The 12,141-nt window shown below is 38.1% G+C and overlaps 1 protein-coding gene across 1 annotated transcript in view; it reads right to left on the reverse strand.

Moving 5' to 3' along the window:
• LOC137974450 (tetratricopeptide repeat protein 28-like) overlaps window positions 1-8,674 on the reverse strand; it is a 38,346-nt gene extending 29,672 nt beyond the window's left edge. Inside the window, exons 1-3 of the mRNA XM_068821456.1 lie at window positions 8,511-8,674; window positions 4,587-4,657; window positions 218-286 (exon numbers count right to left, since the gene is read on the reverse strand). The gene's annotated coding sequence lies outside the window, so the exon portion shown is untranslated. The remainder of the gene's footprint in view (window positions 1-217; window positions 287-4,586; window positions 4,658-8,510) is intronic.
• Between the last annotated feature and the right edge of the window lie 3,467 nt (window positions 8,675-12,141).

Here is a 12,141-nt window from a genome sequence, read left to right on the forward strand (position 1 = left end):
AAATTGAATGATAGATGTATATGGATCACAAGTGCAGGAAAAAAGGGTGTCTTTTACATGAATAATTGCAGGGATTGTTTCCACTGTAACCCACAAACATACCATCTAGCAAAAGTTATATGTAATCAGAGCTTGTTTGCATCACGTGGGTCATACATTTTAATATATTGTACATACATGTATACAATAAAACTTTCCGTAATGATGAGCAACTTACCACTGTTGGTCCAAACAGATGCTGTTTTGTGTGAGCTCAAGCAGACTGGCTTCGTCAAGGGAAAGAACTCTGCAAAGGTGATTTGATGAGGTTATTACACTGTCTTGTCTATCAAAATTAGTCTCTGAATAGAATACTTCTATAAGATTTGACTCTCCTAACAAAAATCATTTAATCCCACACACATCACAATGCAAACATAGTGTAATAACTGCGGAATAAAGCTGCCACTCTTAAGAGATACTGTACTACAGTAACTGTAAACGTGGTGTAAAATTATTACCACCCATCCCCTGGTAGTGTTCTAAGTATCTCATTCTGAAGTGGATAGTCGTGGTGGAAAATATCACCCATTCTCTTGAAAATAATGGCGTTGAGTATATTCTAAAGTGGATATCCTGATACAGCTTATGCAGTAAAAATAACCAACAACCACAACATTTTGGCCTATCTCCTTCAGTTAAGTCTCGTTAGTTATTCAGTTTAAAATTACAACAAACTTTTTCTTTTTCATTTTTACCGGCTTTGTTAAGACAATAAGTATCTAAGTATGTAAGCTATATAAAAGAATCCATTTAATTTGTTTTGCGTTTTGCGTACAGTGTAAGTATATCAATTCAACCATTGTATTTTTCTTATGAATAGGTTTCAATTCAAATTGTAAAACTCATCACAACTGAAGATGGCATAAGTATGACGTTGAAACATATCTTGTCAAAAATTTTAAAATGTTTTATTTCTTCAAAAATAGTTTAAATATTACGTAACGTTATGCTGAAACTGTGTTTTTACACACCTCAAAGTTAAGAGTATTTGCACCGAACTCAGACACTTATGCCCAGAAATGCACCTAATTAGATGCACATCCAATTTTGACATCCGACACGAAGTGTCCCTTTAAGTCTAGGCAATTGCTACCTATTTTCAACAACAAGGTAAGGATAAAGGTTAGCATTATTTTTAGCTTAGGGTAAATGCAGCAGTTAATCTTTACTTAAAGAACAGCATTTGGGGGACATTTTGTGACATTTTTTGTCCATATTCCATAACATGAGTGATGTTGAAGTCAGGGAGAAGAGCAAGGGGACACTTTGTGACGCTTATTGAAATCCGCGTGCATCTAATTTGGGGCATTTCTGGACATATCTGAACTCAGAAGATACAGTATTTACTCATCAGTTTTACAAGCATTACAAGAGAATCAGAAGGGATACTCTGTAGTTGGGTTAAGATTTCACTGGATGCTGCTGGAATAGACACAATGCAGTTCAATCCACATAGCACCAGAGCAGCCTCCACTACTGTTAGCTAGAGGGAATTCAGTCAGCCTGCAAGAGATTCTTAATACAGCTGCTTGGTCTTCTATGACCACATTTCTCGTTTTTATGACACATGTAAGCCTATTGATCAAGCAAAAGTTTGCAACAGGTGTTCTTAATGTTGCTGTTATGAAATTAATAAGTAATCGTTGTCTGTAAGGGATGACATGGTAATAAACAACTGCACTGTGGAGTTTGACTTCATGTGTCTGTTGTTTTGAAATCTCATGTAAGCCACAAGCCACTGGTAATGAAGTAGAATGTAAAAATTAAAAGAGACTTAACTGTAAGGTGAAGTTTGATTGGAATTCTGCCGACTTACAACAGTGCCTTGAGGGATTACATGCAGGGTCCGAAATCAACTCTTTGGTGCAGGCGCCAGCTGGCAACTAAAACAATTTCAGTTGCCAGATGCATATGTTTCATCGCAAAAAGTGTCCATAATTTGTAGTTGCTTCTGATCATAGACAGAAAACATGAATTTCTAAAATACATTCTTAAGCAGAGCTTCAGGTATTTGTATTTCCTACTTTGCAAATGATTGAAAAAGGATCAAAGACTGCACTTAGACCTTGCATTGGGTTTCCATTGAAACAAAATCGAAAGGTGTCGAAGTTTGAAGCTTGGACATAACACCTGTTTCCTTGGGCATGTACTTTACTTACCCAGTACAAAGACGGGCTGCATGAATTACTAGCGTCACTCACAACTGATTGACTGTGGTATAACATGTGAAAGGAATACCAACAAAAGTTTTCTAGTTGCTATAGTACAACAAGTTGCACAATTGTGGACACACTTTTATTAAAAAACACGTACTTTTCTAGCTTCCAATACCCACCGTATCTAGAATTTAAACCTTTCCCACTTCCCCTCCCCTCTCCCCCTTTCAATGTTGACTGTTTAAGTTTTCAACAATTTTTTTTTGATAAGGGGGGGAGGGACGGGTGGGGGGGGGGGGGGAATTGAGCTGCAGTGTGAGAGATAATAGGTAAATTAATAACGCCCCAGGAAGGTGAAGTGTCTCCACTATTTTTGCAACTTGTTGTCTGATTGATTCCAATAATTTTGCCAGTCTGGATTTGAATCCTATAGGGAAAATTTTCAACTTAAAAAAGCAGGAACTAAAGAAACAATTGTTAGATATTGTATAAGCTCTGAAACATTCCAGAAGTTTGCACGCGAATTGCAAAGCACATTTTATCAAACACGAAAGGATATTAATTATTGACATACGGTGGCATCGATTTTCAAGTGTTGGGACTTATCATCTGCTAACTGCAGATCTGATGCTCCAAAAGTTATACATGGCTCATATTACGTAACACAATACTATTTTATTGTGTTCCTAGGTGACGTCAATGGAGCTGGTGGCATTACAGTTGAAAATCGTGTCTTCCAGGAAACAGCACAATTCAACTGGTACTTTCTTTTCCACTCAATCCAATACATTACCACATGATTTACAATAAAGTTCACACAGTTAGAAATCCTGTACATAATTTATCATGTATTTCATTTTTCAACGGTCTACCATCCAAGCACAGTTTACCATCGCAACAGCAAGAAATATGATATCATGTTATTTTCTCAGTGAAAAGTTTTGGTAGACCGTTTCATATAATGTGTAGCTGGTACAAACTTGTTCACTTTTGTATCGCATTGTAAAACAAATCTAAAGACTTGCAAGGGATTTAACACAATCGGTGGTTCCTTTTGAGCATTCTGCTCAGTCGGTCATTGCAAAGAACACGAAATAATTAGCCTGTACCCAACACGTCACTTAGAAGACGCGAAAGCAATTAAGTAATGCAATGTTACAACCTCTATGAATATGCATCTTGGTATAACAATCTTAACTGATTAGAGTGTAATGTGAAGTTCTAGTTTTCTACCCCATATGAATCATGTGAGCGTTAGCCCTACTAATGGAAATGGACACACACAAGGACGGAGAAAAACTCTGACCAGGGTGAGAATTGAACCCATGACCTACGGGTTGGATCAGCGCTGCTCTACCGACTGAGCTAGGGGGAGGGGAAAATGGCAATTTTAAGACTTAATTCATGCATAATTTTTTTAGATATGGACCAGGTTCATGTACATGTAGTAAACAATCTTGTCCAGGATTCTTGGTTACCCTCTGCTATTTTAATGTGGCTAAATATAATTTAGGCTAAGTTAGACTCGAACTAATGCAGTCAGCAGTTTCACCCCTTACGGTACGTGACCTGCGGGGTGGCCCTTTGGGGATTTGCAGGGCCTTTGTGTCATGTTGCTTTTCTCATGCTTTGTTGCTTGTTGATCTTTGCGGATCAATTGCTCTTGTTAGTGAATCTTTGCGGATTCTCGCCCCTTCCTGGCCCTGCCGCTTCCTTGATGATCTCTAGGTAAGTATGGGTCAGGTAAGTTGTTTCCACTGATTACTCAGTATGACGGTGCCAGTTAGCGGCTGCGTGTGGGGGTGGTTCCCGCTTCCAGGGTTGCCATGGATACCTCCCCTTTGGCTTACGGGCTGCTCCCCACTAACCTTCTGGCACCAGTTCCCAAGCTCATCTATTTGTGATAAGTTTAAACCTCCATTTAAAGAAAATTTTAAAAAAACAAGGATTCCATTTCCAATACAAGCCCTCCAAATTAAACAGCTTAAGGCATGCATTTAGGATAAAATGCAGTTGAGTTATCTCAGGTCAAATCCAATGTTGGAAGCTACATGCTCATATTGTAATTCAATACCGGGTCACAATTGTAGCAGCACACACTATTCATAAGCCAATCTACATTCGCCACAATTAGCTTAACCCTGAGCACTTGAGAGTGAAGTGAACTTTAAATTCTTAGTTCATCCAAAAGGGAAATTTGAATCATATATGGATCACGCGTGCATGGAAAGACGTGTCTTCTACATGAACAATGGCAGTGATCTTTTTCACCGTAACTTTAGTTAGAGATAACATAACACAACACAAGTTATGTGTAATTAGAGCTTGTTTTCATTGCATGAGTCATCTACAAAATTACAAGAATTTAAGTAATGATGAGCGACTTACCACTGTTTTTCCAAACAGATGCTTTTTCTTGTGATGTCAAGCGACAGCTTCGCCAATCATTGGCAAGAACTCTGTAATAGTGATTTGACGGGGTTAAATAAATTACTCGCACCAAACTCAGAAGATACAGTATTTACTAATCAGTTTTGATTAACCTTTGTGGCTGCTATACAGACACAACCCACGTTAACGCATGCACTTTCTATCTCATGTAATCCATCAAGGCAAGTGTTTTAACTCAGCAGAATTCCAATCAAGATTTTACCTTACAAGTCTCGCTTAATTCTTAAATCACTTTGCAATGTTCCTTGTCTGAATAATGAATTCGGCCGCAAATAAATTAAGTGTAAGCAATACAGGAAGATTGTTTGCGTGCCTGCGTCACTCACAACTGACAAAATAAACATACCCAGTAAAAGGAATACCAACGGCTAGTTGTAAAACAGAGAATGGGGAATGCGGCAATGGGAACGGAGAAATGGGAACGGAGAACGGGGAATGGGAAACCGGGAATCTCTAAAAAGGGGAATTACTAAAATGGGGAATCTCTAAAAGGGTGAAGTTCTAAAATAAGGTATCTAGGGGGAATTACTAAAGTAGGGAATCTCTAAGAGGGGAAATTACAAAAATGGGGAATCAAGAGTAAAAGGGGGAATTACTTAAATAGGAAATCTCTTAAAGGAGGAATTACAAAAAGGGGGAATCTCTAAAAGAGGGAATCTCTGAAAGGGGGAATTACTAAAATAGGAAATCACTAAAATAGGGAATCTCTAAAAGGGGGAATTACTAAAATGGGGAATCTCTAAAAGGGGGAATCTCTAAAAGAGAGAATCTCTAAAATGGGGAAGCTCTAAAAGGGGGATTTAGTAAAATGAGGAATCTCTAAAAGGGGAAATAACTAAAATAGGGAATCTCTAAAAGGGGGAATTACTACAATGGGGAATCTCTAAAAGGGGGAATTACTAAAATAGGGAATCTCCAAAATGGGGAATCTCTAAAAGGGGGAACTACTCAAATATGGAATCTCGAAAAGGGGGAATTACTAAAATGGGGAATCTCTAAAAAGGGAAATTACTAAAAAGGGGAATTACTAAAAGAGGGAATCTCTAAAAAGGGGGAGTCTCTAAAATGGGGAATCTCTAAAAGGTGAATCTCTAAAAGGAGGAAGTTCTAAAATGGGGAATCTCTAAAAAGGGGAAATTACTAAAACTGGGATTCTCTAAAAGGGGGAATCTCTAAAAAGGGGTTTCTCTTAACATCTTTGTAACTCCTAAGAAAGTGTGACAGTCATCAATCACTGGGTAGGAAATGGCTTTCAGATAGCGCTGCATCAAAACATTAGCAGCTGGCACCTTCTTACCGCGATCGCAACTCTCTCATACAGTATATTAATATTTATTTAATATATGTATCCATAAATGCATCAGTGAAGGTTGTTGACACGCCTTAGACCTAGCGATCGGCTCACTTGGCGTTGTTTCTCCACCGCTAGCCTTATAACGAAAGAGGGGGCTCCACAGAGGACAAAGTGTTCACAAGCCAACATCAGTGGCAGTGGGATTCGTATTAGTCGGCCTTCACAAGCTAACAGATTGGCCTTGCAAATTAGCAATGTATAATTCTTTGCAATGAACACCGCTCCCCTTTTTGCTGTGTTAAACATAGTCAAGTTTTACAGCCACCATCCGCAGGCATCTCATGTCAGGTAGGGTAACAAATAATTAGATTGCCTGTCTGCAAATAGAAATGGTGGGAAAACATGATGGTATTTACTTTTCTCTGACGCATACAAAAAAAGCCATTCATGCAACAGTAGTGTACAACTAAATTCAGTAGTAATAAGAATTATGTAGAATCATCACCATCCTTGTGTTATATTGTTGGCTTTTCGAGTAATTTCCTTAATTTTAAGACCAATTAAAGCAATACTAAATTCTCCCAAAGATGTTCGAGATGGCGGGAAACCATAAACAAATTTTTTTTCGCGACACGCAATGTTTTGCTTTTCTCAGCCAAGTTGAACATGGCTGAATTTCACTTTATCTTGGCTTTTGCTAGTAAAAGGAAAAAGCTTGACGGATTTGCTGGTTTACTGAAGTTTCGGTGGGAAGACCTAGTCGGCCAAGAAGTGATAGGTCAAGGGACCTTTGGAGCCGTGTTTTTGGTGTTTTCAAGCTGAAGGAAAGCCCACAGAAAATGTTATTGTAAAAAAGCTGTTAAGTACAGCTCAGGATTTTACGGCTACATTTATCAAGGAGGCCAAGATTTTAAAGGATTTACAGCACAAAAACATTGTTTCATGTTTACAGTGCGTTATTAAATTCCTCTCACGGCTGATATCCCACAGTGCATCCAAATGTCAAAAATAAGATTATTCTTTTGCTTCTTCTTTTGCTTGACTGTAATGGTGAATTGTCAAAGGTGCTTAGAAGGACTCGCTTCTCTACTCCCCTTGCGTTGTATGTTTTTTCAAAATGTAATGAGCAAGGTTTTCTGACTTTAAAGCCATTAATTTGTCTTCCAGCTTCTGTTCCAGCTTTACAACTTTCATATTGTATGTTTCCTTCATATGTATGTTTCGTCCGCACTTTTAAGATAGAAACAGTACTTTGTTGATATTTTAATAGCAGGCATTTCTGTGTGAATTGCACCCACGGTCAAAAATTGCACTGTTCAAAAGGATGCTTGTCATTAAAATCAATGGATCAGACCGCTCTTAATTTTTGCGGTCTTGAAGATTCCCCTTTTTAGTGATTCCCCCTTTTAGAGATTCCCCATGTTAGTAATTCCCCCTTTTAGTGATTCCCCCTTTTAGAGATTCCCCATGTTAGAGATTCCCCATTTTAGAGATTCTCCATTTTAGAGATTCCCCCTCTTAGAGATTCCCCCTTTTAGTAATTCCCCCTTTTAGAGATTCCCTATTTTATCAATTCCCCCTTTTAGAGTTTCCCCATTTTAGAAATTCCCCCTTTTAGAGATTCCTCATTTTAGTTATTCCCCCTTTTAGAGATTCCCCATTTTAGTAATTTCCCCTTTTAGAGATTCCCTATTTTATTAATTCCCCGTTTTAGAGATTCTACATTTTAGAGATTCCCCCTTTTAGTAATTCCCCCTTTTAGAGATTCCCTATTTTATTAATTCCCCCTTTTAAAGATTCCTCATTTTAGAAATTCGCCCTTTTAGAGATTCCCCATTTTAGTAATTCCCCCTTTTAGAGATTCTCCATTTTAGTAATTCCCCCTTTTAGAGATTCCCCATTTTAGAGATCCTCCATTTTAGAGATTCCCTCTTTTAGTAATTCCTTCTTTTAGAGATTCCCTATTTTATTAATTCCCCCTTTTAGAGATTCCCCATTTTAGAAATTTGCCCTTTTAGAGAATCCCCATTTTAGTAATTCCCCCTTTTAGAGATTCCCCATTTTAGAGATTCCCCCTCCTAGACTCCCTATTTTAGTAATTTAGAGATTCCCCCTTTTAGAGATCCCCCTTTTAGAGATCCCTTATGTTAGTAATTTCCCCCTTTCAGAGATCGACTGAAACTCAACCCACATGCTGGCCAAGGCCAGAGTCGAACCCCGGCTAGCAGTGGTGGGAGGCTCGATAGATAACCACTAAGCCACCCTGACTCCCAAATGGTCAGGTCAAGCAATGGCTTCGTCAACGGAAAGAAATTACTCTGCAATTACAATTTGATGTGGTTATTACATTATCAAGTATCACGATAAAACGATCATGTTTAATATGTAGAGGGTTTATCCTTACGCATAACTCAAAGTAACTTCAAAGTCAACGATCAAATTCTGTAACTTTATGAGAGAGTTTAACATGGATCAATGATGTTTCAGTTCTGTCGCAAAGCGAGACATAAGACTTACGTATATGCATCTACAATTAGTCTACTAGCTGCTTGGTGGGACTTACGTACATGTAGTTTTCCAGAGCGAAATTTGTTAAAGGTGCTTTGGTATCCTTTCAATTTTCCAACCACAAACTTCCAATCTGTTCTTTCTTGCCTTATCTTTCACAAATGACGGACAACTGAGAAAAGAGAAACCGAAACGTCTGTGTTGGGATAAAACGCTGAGAGGCACTTCCCACAATAATCCGAGAATAAGAGAGAGCTTGGGAAAGAGATTGGTAGGTATGTCATGTATGGGGACACATGATTTTGTCCCGAAAGTAGGAGGTACTACCATCTACTATCGTAGGTGTAGTAGCAGTAAAGTTGATGTAATAATAAAAATAAAAATGATAATGATAATAATAATAATAATAATAATAATAATAATAATAATAATAATAATAATAATAATAATAATAATACCGAAACTTCGTAGCAGCACCAAGTAAGATATCGCTTTGATGATCCATATGATGTTTTTGAAATTCATCTTTAATCAAGACATGTTTCGGATGAAACATCATCCATCGTCAGTTGTACAATGAGAAATAAACTAAAGTTGAGCAATAAATAGTGTAACAAAGTGAGATATAACATGAATAATTAAGGATGAAGGTTGTGTTCAAATTAGTAAAACTAATTACATGTCTATTAATAAAATACAATATGTATAATGATGATAATAAACTTAGTTAGTAATACTAATAAGAGTAGATATCAAACAGGATGCGCTTTAAAAGCTACAGGAAATAAGTAAGTTTTTAGCTGACATTTAAGAAAACAAAAGGCACTAGTAGTAGCTGTAGTTGGTGTAGTCGGTCTAGTAGCTGTAGTACGTGTACTAGCTGTAGTACATGTAGTGGCTGTATAGGTTTAGTAGCTGTGATAGGTGTTGTACGACCCCATCGTTGCAACCGTTACGTTTTACTTTTCCTTAAACTTGTGTCGTAATGGAAGTTAAACAAAACAGTGTGACGAAGTTTCATGAAACCGACGATGTTACAACACTGTGCAACGCCTGCTGATGCCGTCACAGGCTGCCCAGATTCCGAGGGTGAAAAATTATAAGGATTTGTATGAGGCCCCCTTACAACGAATTTGGACACGGCAAGTCAACGCCTCACTTGAGCCTCGATACGGTGAGAGCACTGAATAAGTGAACGGTTGACCAGCCGTGTCCAAATTCCTTGTAAGCGACACTCGAAGGATTTTGAAATTTTGGATATTTTTCGGGAGAGGAACTCTCATATAGAAAGGGGAGGGATGCTCTTCGTCTCGCTTAGGGGTGTAAATTTCGGATTTGGTCTCACTTAGGGTGTTCTGGGCAAAAAACAACTTGATGTAGCCGTAAAGGTCTCCTTTAGGGTTGCGCGCGAAGAAATATAAAAGTGTGTATGTGTTTCAGGTAGGTGAAAGTATTACATGATAATGTCTTTGTCGTTATAAAAGTCACGGTATTTTTTTGTTTCTCTGTGTTTTAATATGGTCTCCTTTAGGGGTCAAAAAAAGCCTGAGCCACGCCCAAATTGGTCTCCTTTAGGGGTTTGATTTAAAATTTTCTACGAGCATCCCTCCCCTTTTTATATGGGAGCCCCCTCCCCCCCTTGGGCGTGTGGGGTAGGGGTGAATCTTTTCGGAAGGAATAAATAGATTGGAAATATTGGGTGGGGCAAGCTGATTAGCAACATCATGTACCAAAGAGGCAACCAATTTAAAATAAAACAGTTTCACTGATAAGATTCAGGAACTAACAAAAAGAGGAACAGTGTGAGATTTGTAGTCTGAAAAATGCATTAAGCGAAGAACCCGCTTTTTTAAAATGACAATTTTGTTTACGTAAGTATTTGTAGCTTGATCCCAAGCAACGAGACCATAAGAAATATAGGGTTCGATTAGCTAGCGGTAAATATTTAAAAGTGTAGTAAACGGCACCAGATGCCTAAGCCTAGAAATAACGCCAATTCCTTTGCTTATTTTCGTCGAAATATAATCAATGTGGTGCTTCGAAGAAAGAAAACCATCAATTAGAACTCCAAGGTTCTTCACACATGTTTGACGTTAGAGAGATACTAATTGTTTAGAATTGTTATCAAATATTTTAAGGTTGACTTCTTCATGGCCTAGTTCTCGATGGTAAGGATGGAAAATAACAAAGTTAGATTTAGCCGTTGTTTGAATGTAGCCACTCATACAATTTAAACAATTCCTCATTAACAATGATCTCGAGATTGTTTAGCAGACTAACCCTAACCCTAAGCGCAGACTATTCTTTCTTTACCAGAAACAGAAGAACCAATTTGCGTTGATTGTGTTCTGCCTGACAAATATTACGAGAACCAGTAATTGATTATTCCTCTAATTCCATAGTGGTGCAGCTTGTGTAACAATATAAGGTAATAAGGTAGTAGTTAGGTAAGGTAATAGTTTATTTACGCATTTAAAAATGAATTACAATGTGTATTTACAATAAAATTATTAAAAACATATTGAATATACACATTATATCAAAATATAAATTCTAATTATTATTATTAAAAGAAATTATTGCACTAGGGAAAAAGTTTCTTTTAAACCGCTCCCTTCTACACTTATATAGGGTTCTGTGGGTAGGGTTTCTCATCGTACGTCCATGCGCGCTCACCCACTTCATTGGCAGGTGCTTTGAGAGAGCACCCGTCCCGTCAATTTTCTTTAAAGTTCTAATACAAAGATCATTGCGGCGTACGTCCAACCTTGGGCAGTCAGCAAGTTCACGTGCCCTGCTATAGGTTTGTTTGGGAAAGATAAGGCCAAAAGCTCTTTTCTGGACTCTTTAGAACTGTTCAGACAAATAGAAAGGAAAAGCATAATGCCAAACTACGCAGCTATATTCCTAAATAGAGCGAATCAAAGACACGTAAATTGAGACTAGGTCAGCTGCTGGGACAACGCCCCGACGTAAAACACGTGGAATATGCTCGTGTTTCGATACCTTAGCAACTACTGATGCAATGTGCTCATTCCACTTTAAGTCATTCTGAATAATAAGCCCCAGGACCTTATGTGCGCTAACCACCTCTAACGGTTGATCATCAATTGTTAAGGGGGCTAACTGGGGTTTTTCCTTGAAGAAACACAATCGCAACTCCTTGCATTTCTTAGCGTTAAGACGCATCCAGTTGCCAGAGGCCCAGCTGTTTATATAGTCGAGTGTAGCCCGGGAGAATGATAAGCTACACTTACTAAGGTTCCCTGCTTTAACGGGAAGCCATTTCGAAAATGTCTGATTTAACTTAACGCGTTGTTTTCTATCAGATAGAAAGTTGATGATCCAAGGGATCAGACAAAGTCTGTCGTTAAGGTTAATAAGCTTTTGGACAAGGATGTTATAACCTATACGGTCAAAAGCTTTTAAAAAGTCCAAAAAGCAGACAGATATTCATTAGAACTGTCTAGTTGTAAAAGCCAATTATGGACCATATCTAACAGACAGTATGATGTGGATGTACCTTTTAGGCAACCAAACTGCATAGGGTCAATCTTACCCCTGACATCCTCAATCAACAATGAAACCACAAAGTCTTCTAAAACTTGGAAAGGCAGGGTGTAAGTGAGATTGGGCTCACATGTGGGCTTTGTGATATTAGGGACTGGGATGCTATTAAATTCCTTCCAC

This window comes from Montipora foliosa, chromosome 10 (genome assembly GCF_036669935.1).
Source record: "Montipora foliosa isolate CH-2021 chromosome 10, ASM3666993v2, whole genome shotgun sequence".
Classification (NCBI taxonomy): Eukaryota; Metazoa; Cnidaria; class Anthozoa; order Scleractinia; family Acroporidae; genus Montipora; species Montipora foliosa.